Here is a 5,322-nt window from a genome sequence, read left to right on the forward strand (position 1 = left end):
AAAAAAAAAAAAAGGTTAATGGGATAAAGTTAAAAGCAAATCCATGATTACTTCTAAAATATTTTTATAACAGTTCAAATAAAATAGGCTAAGAACAAGAAAGGAAAAAAAATATCAAGGACATTCTACACATTTTAAATTGGTTCTACGAGGTACTATATCATTCATCCTGATACACTATTCCTTGCCTGCTAGAAACTCCCCAAAATCTCTCATAAATAGAATTTACTAAGAAGCATTGCAGTCTTCTCTTCTCATATCTAGTCCTTTATCCAAAATGCTCAAAGAACAGGCCAGGTTCAAAAACACTGAAATATTTAAAAGGTTTGCATAAATTTTATTTATCTTCATTGGGAAAGTTGAGGAGAAACCATGCAAAAGTCCCTCCCCACAGTGCAGTTCAGCCCAGGTTGAGCTCAGGCCAGAAATACACTCCAGAACCCCCTTACATATATATAGTTCCGCTTCCTGTCTTTTAACAATCCAATCCAAATGAGCAGTATTAAGGCCCTTCAGTTCCCAAGATTTCTTTGAAAAATCTGTTTCTACTCTGTCACGGCTTTTCAAATCCCTCTTTCCCCCTAATTCTTTCCTCTTTTTCTAGTGATAGTAGTAACAATTTTCAAATAAAATTATCACAGTTAGTGGAGTATTGAAGTCCCCCAGTCCCCCACTATTACTGTGTTGCTATCTCATTTCTTAGTTCTAGTAGTAATTGTTCTATAAATTTGGGAGCTCCAGTGTGAGGTGTATATATATTTAAAATTGTGATATTTTCCTGTTGGGCAAGTCCTTTTATCATTATATAATGTCCCTCTTTGTCTTTCTGCTGTTGCTTTAAAATTTGTCTGATAAAAGAATAGCTACTTCCGCTTATTTTTGATGTCCATTTGCATGGAATATCTTTTTCCACCCCTTTAGCTTAAGTTTATATGAGTCCTTACATGTTCCGTGAGTGTCTTGAAGACAGCGGAAACTTGGTTGGTGAATTCTTATCCATTCTGCCATTCTGCATCTTTTAAGTGGAGCATTTAGGCCATTTACATTCAATGTTAGTATTGAGATATGAGGTATTATTCTATTCATTGTGCTTCTTGCTGCCTGAATACCTTGTTTTTTTTTTAAATTTATTTTTGTTTTGTAGGTCCTGTGAGATTTATGTTTTCAGGAGGTTCTATTTTGGTGTGTTTCAAGATTTAGACCTCCTTTTAGCAGTTCTTGTAGTGCTAGCTTAGTAGTAGCAAATTCTCTCAGCATTTGTTAGTCTGAAAAAGACTTTCTCTTTCCTTCATTTACGAAGCTTAGTTTTGTTGGATACAAAATTCTTGGCCGCTAATTGGCTAAGGAAGCTAAAGATAGGGCCTCAATCCCTTCTAGTTTGTAGGGCTTGTGCTGAGAAATCTGCTGTTAATCTGATAGATTTTCCTTTATAGGTTACCTGGTGCTTTTGCCTCACAGCTCTTAAGATTCGTTCCTCCATCCTGACTTTAGATAGCCGGATGACTATGTGCCTAGGTCATGATCTTTTTGTGATAAATTTCCCAGGTGTTCTTTGAGCTTCTTGTATTTGGATGTCTAGATCTCTAGCAAGGGTGGGAATGTTTTCCTCAATTATTCCCTCAAATATGTTTTCCAAACCTTTAGATTCCCCTTCTTCCTCAGGAACACCAATTATTCTTAGGTTTAACCAGAAGAGGTAATTTAGGTCTTAGGTCATTTAACATAATGCTAAACTTCTTGGAGGTTTTGTTCATTTTTAAAAACTTTTTAAATTATTTTCTTTGTCTTTGTTGGATGGGGTTAATTCAAAAACCTTGTGTTCGAGTTCTGAAGTTCTTTCTTCTGTTTGTTCAATTCTATTGCTGAGACTTTCCAGTGTATTTCACATTTCTCTAAGCATGTCCTTCATTCCAGAAGTTGTGATTGTTTATTTATGCTATTTCACTGAAGATTTTTCCCTTCATATCTTATATAATTTTTTTTTATTTCATTAAATTGAACTTCACCTTTCTCTGGTGCCTCCTTGATTAACTTAATAATTGATCTTCTGAATTCTTTTTCTGCCAATTCAGAAATTTCTTCTTGGTTTGGATCCATTGCTGGTGAGCTAGTACGATCTTTTGGAGGTATTAAAGAACCTTGTTTTGTCATACTATCAGAATTGTTTTTCTGGTTCCTTCTTATTTGGGTAGGTTATGTCAGAGAGAAGATCTGGGGCTCAAGGCTGCTGTTCAGATTCTTTTGTCCCATGGGGTGCTCCCTTGATGTAGTGCTCTCCCCCTTCCCCTGTGGATGTGGCTTCCTGAGAGCCAAACTGTAGTGGTTATTTCTCTTCTGGGTTCAGACACCCAGAGGAGCTACCAGGTTCTGGGCTGGGACTGAGGCGTGTCTGCACAGAGACCTGTGATGTGAACCGTCTTCGGTTTCTCAGCCTTGGATACCAGCACCCGCTCCAGTGGAGGCGGCCAGGGAGTGAAACAGACTCTGTGAGTGTCCTTAGTTGTAGTTTTATTGCACCAGTTTTGTGTTGTTTGGCTTTTAGCCAGGAGGTGGTGTTTTCAAGAGAGCATCAGCTGTGGTAGTATAGGGAGGATCAGGTGGTAGGTAGGCCCCAAGAGCTTCCAAATGATTATGTCCTTTATCTTTGCTATCAGGGCAGGTAGAGAAAGATCATCAGGTTGGGGCAGGATTAGGCATGTCTGAGCTCAGACTCTCTTTGGGCGGGGCTTGCTGCGGCTGCAGTGGGGGATGGGAGTGTGGTTCTCAGGCCCTTCTAAACATTGGCTTAGGCAAAGACTTCATGACCAAAAACCCAAAAGCAAATGCAATAAAAACAAAGATAAATAGATGGAATTTAATTAAACGAAAAAGCTTCTACCCAGCAAAAGAAACAACCAGCAGAGTAGACAGACAACCCACAGAGTGGGAGAAAATCTTCACAATCTGTACATCTGACAAAGGACTAATATCCAGAATCTACAAGAAACTCAAATCAGTAAGAACAAACAATTCCATCAAAAAGTCAGCTAAGGACATGAATAGACAATTTTCAAAAGGAGATATACAAATGGCCAACAAACATACGAAAAAATGCTAATTATCAGGGAAATGCAAATCAAAACCACAATGAGATACCACCTTGCTCCTGTAAGAATGGCCATGATCAAAAAATCAAAAAATAATAGATGTTGTTGTGTATGTTACGAAAAGGGAACACTTTTACACCACTGGTAGGAATGTAAACTAGTACAACCACTATGGAAAACGGTGTGGAGATTCCTTAAAAAAACTAAGAGTAGAACTACCACTTACTCTAGCAATCCCAATACTGGGTATCTACCCAGAGGAAAATAAGTCATTATATGAATAAGATACTTGCACACCCATGTTTATAGCAGAACAATTCGCAACTGCAAAAATACGGAATCAGCCAAAATGCCCATCAATCAATGATTGGATAAAGAAATTGTGGTATATATACATACCATGGAATACTACTCAGCCATAAAAAGGAATGAAATGTTGGCATTTATAGAAACCTGGATGGAATTGGAGACCATTATTCTAAGTGAAGTAACTCAGGAATGGAAAACCGAACACCATATGTTCTCACTCATATGTGGGAGCTAAGCTATGATGTCGCAAAGGCATAAGAATGATACAATGGACTTTCAGGATTCAGGGGAAAGGGTGGGAGGGGGTGAGGGATAAAAGATTACACACTGGGTACAGTGTACACTGCTAGGGTGATGGGTGCACCAAAATCTCAGAAATCACCAGTAAAGAACTTATTCATGTAACCAAACAACACTTATTCCTCCAAAACCTATTGAAAATTAAAAAAAAAAAAAACCTGAGAGATTAAATGAACTTTTAAAAAATCTGTAAACAGATACAAATTTAAAAAATAAAATTATTACAGTTAAAAGAAAAATCATATAGAAGCTAATTCACAAATAAAAGTATTTTGCATAAAGATAAACTGTGGTTAGAAAAGTGATGACAACAGTACTCTTTTACATAACTAGGCTAATGAGATATAAACTAACCTACCCAGCATCCAGCCCGGAGCCTGAACGCAACCAATCAGCAATTCATTAATTTACCATGTTCCTACATTTCTATACAGATATTTGTACGAAGCAATGGAAAAATTCTAAAGGAAACAGCATTTATTTTCACTTTCCTTGCAGGAAAATATCAAATACAAAAGGATGGTGTTGAGAAATTACACAAAACGTATTAGACTTAATCAGTGGTCTTCAAAATAGGTAACCCTCTTCAAATGGGAGTATCTTAAAAGTTTCAAGGAATAGATAGTTTTAGAAGCACAGATAGTTTTAAGACCTAGGTAGTTTAAAGGAATTGATTTCTGGGTGCTAAATTTGCTAATGAACTCCTTCCCTAAAACGGTGAGGGTAGAAATTTCCACTTCAAAGAAAATAATCAAGGATTTAAGATTTCTGATTTTTAATGAGAAGTTTGTTCAGGTATTTATTAAAAATTGATGATGATGGATAGGAAATAGTTAAATATCCTACTGAATATATTAGAAAGAGCCATAAGTTTTATTCTTAAACATCAATATTCACAATCTCCTCAAGATACTGTGAAAATACATTTTGCAATTAAAAAGTTGTTGCTGTCAACATAAAATGTGCAAAGGATTAGATATTTCTTGACACTCTCAGGGAGATATTGAGCAACAAAGTTTGAAAGCCACCATACCAAATCATGTCAAAGTTTCATTAACCTCTAAAGTCTAATGCCAAGCTTCTAAATAAGGACCTACTCTACATGTGTTAAGTCCTGGGCTGTCTGAAGTGACAGATAAGCTAAACTAATTCAAGAGCCCTTTGTAGAAATGGTGAGATTTGAGCAGGGTTTTAGGATTGGATAGCAGGGATCTTGAAGAACTTGAGAAAAGATAAATAAGCCTGAGTGGGGAGGTAGGGGCCAGTAAGCATGTAGTTGTTGGCCGTAGAGGGAGAGTAATGTGCCCAGGTGGAGAAGGGAAATGGTTCTCAGGTCGCAAGACACTTGAGTTCAGGTTTAGGTTTTACTACTTTTTGGCTGAGTCACTTTCAAGAAGTCTTAAGTTTATTATTTTGAAGGCCAAATGAAAGACAGGAAAGAAAGTGTTTTCTAAATTGTAAAGTTATAGCCAGGAGTGGTGGCTCATGCTTGTAATCCCAGCACTTTGGGAGGCTGAGGTGGGTGGATCATTTCTGGCCAGGAGTTTGAGGCCAGCCTGGCCAACATGGGGAAACCCCGTCTCTACGAAAAATACAAAAATTACCCAGTCATGGTGGCCTACACCCG

General features: G+C 37.4%; 1 protein-coding gene across 1 annotated transcript in view; it reads right to left on the reverse strand.

The window, feature by feature from the left end:
• The window catches only part of WDR7 (WD repeat domain 7), a 419,729-nt gene that overhangs the window by 155,530 nt on the left and 258,877 nt on the right, over positions 1–5,322 (reverse strand). The gene's annotated exons all lie outside the window — the stretch shown is intronic.

The sequence above is a fragment of the Mandrillus leucophaeus genome, unplaced genomic scaffold (genome assembly GCF_000951045.1).
Source record: "Mandrillus leucophaeus isolate KB7577 unplaced genomic scaffold, Mleu.le_1.0 Scaffold124, whole genome shotgun sequence".
NCBI classification, from domain to species: Eukaryota; Metazoa; Chordata; class Mammalia; order Primates; family Cercopithecidae; genus Mandrillus; species Mandrillus leucophaeus.